Source organism: Colius striatus, chromosome 3 (genome assembly GCF_028858725.1).
Source record: "Colius striatus isolate bColStr4 chromosome 3, bColStr4.1.hap1, whole genome shotgun sequence".
Lineage (NCBI taxonomy): Eukaryota > Metazoa > Chordata > Aves > Coliiformes > Coliidae > Colius > Colius striatus.
In genome coordinates, this window is record NC_084761.1 from 91,476,654 (window position 1) to 91,485,738 (window position 9,085).

Genomic DNA, 9,085 nt, shown 5'->3' on the forward strand with positions numbered 1-9,085 from the left:
ATAACATTTGGAAACCCTTTACAACAGGAAATCAAAGGGGTATTGAGATAGTCGTGTATGAAGGACTTCAAGGTTCACAGTTTCCCTGGAGTGGGATATTTTTGGGTTTCCCAGTGATTAACCTCTGGTACAGCATGCGTATGTGGGGCTGGGGAGCACAGACCCAGTTACACACAGACCTCTGATGCTGCTTCGTCACTGCGGTGGCCACTGTAATAGAGCCTGGGATATAGTGCTGTGCAGCAAAAACTATGGCTCTGGACTTTGTCTCAGACACTTTCTTGCTATAAAAAAAATCCATATATGTTCACTAGTAAAGCCTGCACAACACAATTGCATTTTAGGACTACTATGCCATAACCTGTATATTAGCCTCAAAGCTTTCCTTCCCCCCTCAAGCTAAGAGCATACTCCTCTTCATGCAGGGATACTCTCACTGCCAATGTGTTTGTTCCCCTTTTACCCTTTGTAAACATTCCCTTCCCCAAACTTTGTATTTGTTTATCCCCTTAATATCCAGAGCTGCCAGTGATGAAAATCAATCCCCTTTCAGCAGCCCAGGGATGGTGAGTGTCTGCCCTTTTTCAAGCAAGCAGCTGAAATACAACATCGTCAGTGGTGCTCTCAGTGTCCAAATCTGTCAGTGTCACAATCCCACAGTACCTCCATCTTCCTGGACCCCACTGGGGACCTGAAAGCAGATGTCCTGGGAAGAGATCTAGGGGATTGTGCCAGCCCTGAGAGCGTTGGCATGGCTGAAATCACTCTCTCCCTTCATGTCTCTCCAAAACCCTGACTAGGAGAGAGACTGCTCTCTCTGAAAATGTAACCTGCTGATAGCCTCAAAGTAAGTTAAACTCAGGTTTCTGTCAGCAAAATTGTCTCCAGGCTTGAATGATTTGAGCAGTCTGCCTCTCTGTCCAGGAGATGGGGACAGAACAGGCTGTGAGATGCCTGTCTGAAAGTCCTTGGGGCCGAGGCTCCTCATGAGTCAACTTTAGTGACATTGCTGGAGGAGAGTGTGTGATGAGATGAGATGCAGTGGCATAAGCTACTTCCCTTCCCCCTGCAACCTCTCCCCTGCAGCGTTGCCAGCACTTGCCCTACACATCGGAGCTGTTCGAGCAGCAAAGCAGAGAGCAGAGCACAGGGACTGCCTGAAGCCAACTGGAGCAGTGCTGGACTCAATGACAATCTTGTTAAAAATGATATTGAGGACTGGTACCCCAATACATGCCCATCAGTGGATCCTCACAGAACTTGCTTCCTGAGTGGGCAGAAAGCTATTTCTGATTTCCAATCCCTTCCATGCCGTGATTCTGTGAAAGCAATTCCTGAATCAATACTGAGTTGGAGCAAAGCCACAAAGTAGGAGGAGCTTTGGTGCAAGTTTTAATATGCTGGGCAAGTTGAATCAGACATGAGGTTACAGGAGTCTCCAAATTGTATTGGGTTAGGTAAACACTAAAAGAAGTTTGTTATATTTCTTATGTTTCTTATATATCTTATATTGTTAAATATTTCTTAGCAGAAACAGGGGCTTGTTAGCTGGCTTGTGAGCCAGACTGAGTGCTGCAGCCCCACAGTGCCACAACGAGCTGTTCCTTCAGCCTGACGGACTGTGACGAGCTCACATGAGGCTGAATTGAAATATTGGTTCAGAGATCAGTGTCAGTGTGTGTGAGTAGCCCAGCCTCCTAGCATCCAAGAGTTAAATAGCACCAGTGGATGCAGAGGCTGGGCTAGGTTTTCCAGAGCTCATGTCACTATGCATTTATATCAATAAGGGGCATTGGAATGGCTAAACCGCTCTTTATTAGCTAGCCAGCCCAAAAGACTGTGATTTCAGGCAGGTTTATTGAATTTCAAGCTGCAAGTCATTGTTGCTAAGATTAAAGATCCAAATGATTGTCAGGGTAAACACTGCAAGAGGTTAAGCCACCCTGTGAAGGCTCTCTCTGTGCCCTCACCCTCTGTGAGCTGGTGGCAAGACAATCTCGTCCTGTGGGAATTATTTCCCACCAAACCACATGGACAGATGAGGAACAGAGGGCTCTGCAAGCAATGAGTTTGGTTTGAAGTGAAAATGAGAAGGAATGAGTGAGCTGGAGAGACACACCGAGTCTTTTCTGCAAGAGCTGCATGCAGAGAGGTGCTGGCAGAGGCAGAATAGTTTGGCAGCGTGAGGAGCAAAGCAGACGACTGGAGAAAACAGAGGAGGAAAAAAAACCCCAACAATCTGTAAAGAGCCTGTGGAGGGTGTGAGAAGCAAAGATTTAAAATCAGACCTTGCAATAATGCTGACTCAGCACAGCAGCTTCGTGTGCAGCCAGGGGACTGCGCTGGGGTCCCAGAGGTGCCACTGACCACCAGCACAGACTGGGTGTTCCCTTTCCTTCGAGTAAATCAAGACAATGCTCTGGAGCCTGGAGAGGAGAAGCCAGAAACTATTTTTCCCTGCCAGATCTATTTGTGCCATTGCCAATGCAGGACATTTCCAGCAGTGGCAGGAGCATTGCACTTGTGGGTGTTGGAAACAAAGCCACAGCCTGTATAATCCCCAACCAACCTGTCCAGACTGATGCCCGTGAGGAGAAACCACACACTGCCAAGATGAGCTTTTGGGAACCCAATGGTTGTACTTAAAGTCTTCTCTCCTGGATGTGTGACCTCAGAGCACCAAAGGACACCAGCTGCCTGCCACTGCCTACCCACACTGGCTTCCCACCCACAGTGGGGGGTTATGAATCACCCCTCGTCTTCAGCCCCGTGGAGATGTCAGCTGTTGGGCTCTTCCCCAAGTCCCAGCCCTACCCTGGTGGCCACATCTTTTCCCTCTTCTCTCCAGGGGCTTTTCCCCTTCTCTGCCCCACTCTGAGGTAGGGAAAGTGACGTTTAGTGGGAGGCACGGGAGCTTTCATAATAAACAGCCACATGTTAATTAGATATGAGCTGAGGGCTTTCATCTGTTAGGAAGAACTTTTTCACTGAGAGGGTTGTCAGACACTGTCCCAGGCTGCCCAGGGAGATTGTGGAGTCCCCATCCCTGGAGATATTTAAAAGCTGTGTAGTTGAGGTGCTGAGGGACAGGGGTTAGTGGTGACAGTGTGAGGTGAGGGGTTGGACTGGATGATCTCTAAAGGTCCCTTCCAATCCCTACCATTCTATGGTTCTATGATCTTAATGGTCTTTTCCAACCAAAATGATTCTGTGTGTCTGTGATCTATTAGAGACAACACAGTTTTACTCAATATTAGGGCATTATTACAGTGACTTTTAGGAAAGTTCTTTCTCAGTGGCACATCATCTTATTCCAGGGGAAGGCTTGAATTCAGGGACAAATCAGCCATTCTTAACTTTGCTTTAATACAGCCTGTCTGCTCCCACATGGCAGTGCTGACACAGTGCTGCATCTGACACTAGTCCAGCCACATCCAGAGCCTGACTTGTGTGGCTATCTCTGTGCAGTTCCTGTGGTAGTTTCATTTTTCCAAAGAGCAGCGTGTAAACACTTCTCTGGGTAAATTCCACTGCAGAGATAGGGGGAGTGCATCAGATGTATATCAGTATATTAAGTATAAAGGACATGTTACAGAATTGGGTGGCTCTATAGCTTCCACTGGCTTTTGAAATAAGAAGCAACACACATAGGTATTCCAGATCCTATGTCCACATCCAGCAACTTTGCAATGGAAAAGCAATTGAGGATCTTGGGATACTTTACAAACAGAGGTAATTCTATAAGGGATAGTTAAGCATTATTATCCCCATGGTACAATTGATCACTCCAAAGCTGAGGAAGATGACTTTTTTTCCCAAAAACTAACTCCTGGTCTGTAGTTTGGCCTGTGGGACCATGTCCAGCTCTGTCATAATAAAGTGATAACTGTCTCAGGCATCTTGTGCTTTGATAGAGATGTGATTCCCCTCACGCAGCGTGCGGGATGTCCAGATCAAACACCACGAGGAATGCAAGTCGTAGTCAGGGAGGTTTGGCCTCCCTCGGCCCTGAAAGGCTTCTGCATAGTAATTGTGGCATAAATAATTTCATTCAGCATTAAGAGAAAAATATTTGTGGTGTGGAAAGCAGCAGTTACATAAGAAATTGGATAGGAGGCAGGTAGGTACTGACTTTTAAGACGTTTCGTGGAGCCAATGACTTTAATCAACAAGGGAAATGTTTGAATGTTAATAGAGCTAACAATGAAACCAGAGTCATGTTTTGACAAGTATTTCTAAACATTCCAGGAATACTGTGATGCTCTAGCAGCGTCTTTCCTAGGGAGGGAATCGATTGCTTGAGTTATATTGCAGTTTGCAGTGTGCAAAGAGCCCTGCCAGTGCCTGCTGAGCTGGGCTGCTGCAGTGGGCAGGGGAGAGCATTGGTCCTGGCTGTGCTGGGCCAGATGGGCAGGTGGATATGTTCAATAAATGGGAGCTCTTTCTTCTTAAACTGGACAAACATCCTGCAGACTTCTTTGAAGATAACTCTATCCTAGGATAGTAGTCACCTTTTAAAATTGTGCTTTTGTACGAAGAAGTTGCTCACAGTGCATTTTTCCAGACCTTGCTGACAACCTTCTCTGTTGTGTTTTGCCCTAGATTTTTTTTTTGCATATACTTTTAACACAGGTCAGCTCTATCTGTTCTGAAAGGAAACCCTGAGTCATTTAAAATGTGACCAGAAAAGTGCTGAGGGACAGATGCATTGCTGAGGACCAGCCCTGCAAGGGCTTAACAGCTTTGCCATGCATTTCACAGTTAATTTTGCTTTAGGTCAATGGATCAGATGAATCATTAATAAGTGTTTGGAAACACTGGATGCCAGATGATCTTGAGCACCTTGTAAAAGATTCACTGATGGGTCAAAGGTTTTTATTTACCCAAAGTTTACCCTCAGATTTGCCATTAACTGTGTGACTCTAGAAACTCCCCACCTTTGAGCATCTCCTGCCTCTGCGATGTGTTGTCCCCTGTGTCTTCTTAGGTTGAAAAACCCACATAACTTCAAGTGAAGTTAGCAAAGTACCTGAGTTAGGAACCTGGTGGACCTGGGCTGACCCTGTGGTCAATAGAGACAGATAGATGCCTCCAAAATATGACTTTCTGAACTTAAATTGCTTCTGACAGCGCCCATCTCTCTGAGCTGCTAAGGGGAGGATGCTGGATGCTCAGCTGCTGGAGGTGGGGAGCTTTCACTCCATTTTAGCAGCTTGCAGTGTTGCTTTCTGTGAGTGGAGGAGGACTTCAAGGCTTTGCTATGGGAGTGTAAAGAGAAGCAGGATCTCCCTTGGCCCACGAGCATTGTCTGTAAGTGCTGGTGATGGTCTAAGGTGGGAGATCCATGATGGCTGAAGGCTTTGTCTCCAAGCCACCATGTTGCCTGAGGTCAGGGTCTATGCCCTCCATTTCACAGACACCATTTCACATATGTGCATCAGCTTTAAATCAGAAAGATCATCGAATCGTAGAATATCAGAAGCGGGAAATGACCTTTAAGGATCATCCAGACCAGCTCCCGAGATCACAATTTCTTTACAAATCACAAATTCAGTTGTACTGAAAGGTAAATAGATACTTCTGAAGGCATTTTGTACAGTGTAACTCCAGTCTTTAAAAAAAAGGCAGACAGAATAGCCAGTGGTTTTCAGTCAGTGGTTTTCAACATTTTTCATTCACAGACATCCACATCTTTTTCCAGCAGAGCTTCGACCCCATGTATAGTTAAATTGAAGCCTACTGACAATCGGCTTATTTTTCTTGTTAAGTTTTGTAGACCATTCAGGAAAAGTCAGTGCACTCTGGAGACCCACAAACTACAGTGAAACTGATTGAAAACTACTACATACTTATTCTTCTGTAACTAAATCTGATTTATTTTTTTTCTTTGCATTTATTCAGACTGCCTACTTCAGTCTCTGGAATCTTCCAGTGTCTGGAATCTGTGAACTTGCTAGTTAGAGGGGGCAGAGATTTGCTCCAAGGTTGAATCTAAATATGATGTAGGTATTTTCAATTATTTAATGAAATCCCTGTGTGGAATGTAACTATGACAATAACTGGGAACTAATATTAATGGTCAAAATCATGTTACTCTTCTTAATCATTAGCTTCAAAAATTCATGCAACCAAGGGAGAAAAGAGTTTAAAAAAAAATCAGGAAAATAGCAATAATTCCCAAAAGGCTTCACATAGTTTACACAGAAATTGCTTCTTAATTGCTGATGGTGGGCTCATGGGACATGGCATGCAAACAGCACAGGTCTTACAAATCTCTCTAGCCTAGTGCTGGAGGACAAACTTTGTTTTTTGGGAGGAAAACTGTACCAAGTTAGGCACTTCAGAAACAACAAGCAAGTGACTACAGTATCCACTCTGGTTCACACAAGTCACTTGATTGTGACAGCAAATTTGTGTCCTCCTCTAAAAATCAGACATAGCGTTAATCATCCGCTGTGGTAAGACAAAAGGGTTGCGTATTGCCAGGAATATATTAACTCCTCTTTCAGTTGAGAACACAAGTAGGAACTTGGTTGAAAAGGGCATATTTTCTCTGTGGCTGTTGATGCCTCAAACCATAGAAATATGAAAATATTTGTAATAGTTTGTATCTTACTACACAGAGGAAGGGGGATAGTCAGCTGTCAGGCTGATTTTTCTGCAGGCAGATGTGCAGCTAGACAGCAAGGAATATCTGTACTTGTAAGGTGTAGACCAAGACCAAACGATCTGAACTTTGACAGTATACTCCTTCCTGCAGCTGAGAGTGCTAAAGTTAATCTAGGAGTCAGACAGCACTCTGTCTGCAAACCAACAGACAGTTAAACTCAGTATTTGCTTCCAGCTAACCGACTGCCTCACAGTTAGAAAATTCAAGGACACTACAGAAAAGTTATCATTTTTTCTTGAAGGCTGTGTGACAAATTTCCAATCTTTTCTTTGCCAAAATAGTTTCATAAATACTGGAGACACTTGGTTTTATCCACCCTGAATTCATAGAAATGTTGAAGCATGTTCTCACAAGTACCCACAGTTAATCTGTGTAATCTTGAAATGGCTTCCAGCTTTTAGAAGTTTACATTTACTAAAGATTATCCAATTATACTTTTCTTTAAAGATAAGAAAGATAAGGTTGATGGAGAGACATGCTAGATGACTAAAGTATGCTACCGCGTTTCATACATTTTCTTTCGCGGTGTGCCGTGGGACAATTCTAAAATTCAAACACTTCTTTTGACTACACAAGATTGCATGACATAACACGGTAATTGAGGCCTAAACGCAACAAATGATGACAGTGGTTGGTCATAAATATCACTGCTATCTAAAACACATCGTGGCACTGTGAGTTTCATCCAGAGTTACACATTAGCTTCCAAAACATGTCACCTTCGTGTTTTGATTTCAGCCAATAAATTACCTGTGGTCTGACTCAGACACTTGAAAATAAATGTTGACTTTTCAGGAAATTGTAAGCATTGCTGGAAGGTCTGAAGCCTGACAAATGGTGGGTTATGGATCATTTTTCAGGAGGGATATGGGGTTCAGAGAAATGAGAAGAGCATTCGTGAGTTGGGTGTTAGGAAATGGACTCAGCTTTGAGTTTGAGTTCCCTTAGACTCTTACAACGTGTGAAATATTTTTGCTTCTACCACACTGCAGCTTTGACAAATACTCATCTTGTGAACAGGCTTGGACAGATCTAAGAAACCTGGTGAATATTGGTCCTGATAAGGCCAAACATGAAGTTAATACCCATTTTGGTTGTATCAGTAAAGCATTTCAGGGAATGATTTGAAAAATAAAAATTAGTGTAATGTGTCAAATTGGCAGTGGACATTATTTAAAATAAGATGTGGCTTATCATAATGAAATGCTCAGCTGAAAGCAAAAGAAAAGCCTTCCTGCAAGTGAAAATACAGGGTACACCTACAGGAAATGGTGTTTCACCTGAGGATACTTCAACTCTGGAGCATCGTTTCCATCCATGGTGGGTTCATAGAATCATTACGGTTGCAAAAGACCTTTAAGATAATCAGTCTTACCACTAACCTCACTCTGCCAAGCTTGTCATCAACCCATGTCCCTCAGCACCTCAGCTACACAGCTTTCAATTATCTCCAGAGATGGTGATTCCACCACGTCCCTGGGCAGCCTGTGTCAATGTCTAACAGCTCTCTCAGTGAAAAAGCAGCTGGGTGTCCCTGCAGCTGGGCGTACTCTGCCATGTTCAGGAGGAAAGCTGCCTCTCTGCTGCCCTGATCCCACAACTGCTCTGAGAACCTGTGTGGGCAACAGCTGTAAATATTAAGCAAACAGCACGGTTACATCACCAAGGGCTCATCTAGTTGCAAATGACAGTTTAGGGCCATGATTTCAGTCCAACATTGGACCAAAAAGCAACAAATAATATTGCAATCTGGATTCCTTGCTCTCCCCTTCTTTTCTTTCGGTTCCCTAGCTTCCTTTTCCAGTCAACCCACCTCCAGCCCATCCCTGGCTGCTGGCAGATGCCAAAATGCTAACCATATGCTCGTGCCTGAGAGGGAATAAGGAAAAATCCCCAAATCAAATAGTCTCTTGCAGCACTTTTTAACATCACAAGTGTTTTTTTTTTTTTGATTGGTGATGTTGCATAACTTCAAAAGATCTGTGAATTTAGCTGAATGGGGTCAGTGAAATTTTCAGGGCAACATTCATTCTGCCAAGAGACTATGACACTTATTTAGGAAAAAAAAATCCCAAAAAAGGCGAAAAGTTTGGACTTTAACTCTTTCTCTGTCAAAGGTACTTGATGGAGGAAGACTGAAGAATGTTCTTTTCCCTTTGGTTATTGTGTGCAGTAAACAACTGTCCTTATTCTGACTCCTTTTATTTTTCTCTCAGTCTTTTTTTCCCAGGCTGTATCTGAAATGCCTCAACCTCACCTGCTGTTTGCGGTGACCCACATGAAGGGGAATTAAAAGGCTGTGCCATCATCATGCCTGCAGACTTATCTCTAGCCTCTGTAGTTTGGGAGCTGGCTGTGCTCTGACAACGTTGTTCACCACGGGCAAATCCAAGTTAGAAGACATCATGACGTTTG